Genomic DNA, 1,399 nt, shown 5'->3' on the forward strand with positions numbered 1-1,399 from the left:
TCTATCCTTTCTACCTCAGTGATGTGACAAGATTATGATCATGACATGAAGTTGCATGAGTACCAATAAAAAAGGTATTTCTACCAGTAGGCTTGATAAAATAAGTAATATGGAGTCATTGACTATAATAATAGCCACTATTTAAATAGAACTTTAGGATTTGCAAAGTACTTTACAAATATTGTCTTATTTTTATAACAATCCTAGGCGGTAGCTGCTACTATTCTCATGTGGCAAATGAGAAAATTGAGGTAGAAAGAGGCAAGTAACTTGCATAGGATCACATGGCTTATATAAGACCTGATTTGAGCTCGTGTTTTCCTGATGCAAGGCCTAAAACTCTATCTTCTGTACCATTTAAGACACATCTGATTTAATTCAATTCAACAAACATTTATTCATTATTGAAATGAATTAATCCTATTTTCTTTTTTTAATTTCTTTTAAATTTCTTTTGTATTATTTTATTGAAAGTTCTCAGAGGCTGTTTACTTCTTCTTCTCCATATACTGCTCTGCAGCCTCCTTGGCTCATTTTGCCCGGATGCCAAAGAGACGGGCATTGGCCCTGGGCCATTCGAAGACTAGCAAAGGCCTTGAAATTCTTTTCATCTTCAGTAATGACACAAGATTTCTCTTTCTTGAAGACATTTCTGATTGGTATAACTGGTCCTGTAAGCTGAGTTGCCAATTTGAGTTCTTCAGCATAGCTATCTCCCTTCTTTGGTGCAGATGGTTTCCTTGGGAAGAGGATCAGTTTAGACTTATATTCTTTCAGCCATTGCACATTTGCCTGGAGAGACTCTGTAGACTTGTTTCAGAGACAAGGATCCACAAAGATACCAATGGAACATGCCACTTTTTTATGGATTCCAGTCACCCGAAGCTCTTCTAAGCTGAATCCTCTACCAGCACGTACTTTGGTGTAGTATCAGATAGTAGGGCACCTCACAATGGGCCAGATAGGACAAGAGGCAGGGTGAGGAGCAATTTGATGGGATTTTTCTTGATGGGCCTTTCATCTCCTGATCTTCCTGATTGGCTGGTTAAACCATGCGGCAACTCATTTTTGCCAGTCTTTGTGGAAATGGGGCTTCAAAATCATGCCATTTTGGCTGGGTGCCATGGCTGCTTAGAGCCCTCCTCACGGGCACAACAGTTGAATGGAAAGGGCGAATTAATCTTATTTTCCATTTTATTTCATTTTTGTTTCCTCTATTTCTTAGACCAATTCTTAGCCCCTTGCAATTCACTCAATGATCTACATGTCCTAATTTGAGTAAGAAAAGGTTCATAGTAGAACTGGACAAGACTTTAGACATGATATACTCTGCACCCTGGTTTAAAATAAGCTTAAAATGAGGACAATTTAGGCCCAGGAAAAAAAAAAAGTGTTGGGA

General features: G+C 38.5%; 1 pseudogene; it reads right to left on the reverse strand.

Annotated features, from left to right (window-relative positions):
* Positions 1 to 488: 488 nt before the first annotated feature.
* LOC122726587 lies at positions 489 to 1,125 on the reverse strand (annotated as a pseudogene).
* Between the last annotated feature and the right edge of the window lie 274 nt (positions 1,126 to 1,399).

The sequence above is a fragment of the Dromiciops gliroides genome, chromosome 4 (genome assembly GCF_019393635.1).
Source record: "Dromiciops gliroides isolate mDroGli1 chromosome 4, mDroGli1.pri, whole genome shotgun sequence".
NCBI lineage: Eukaryota > Metazoa > Chordata > Mammalia > Microbiotheria > Microbiotheriidae > Dromiciops > Dromiciops gliroides.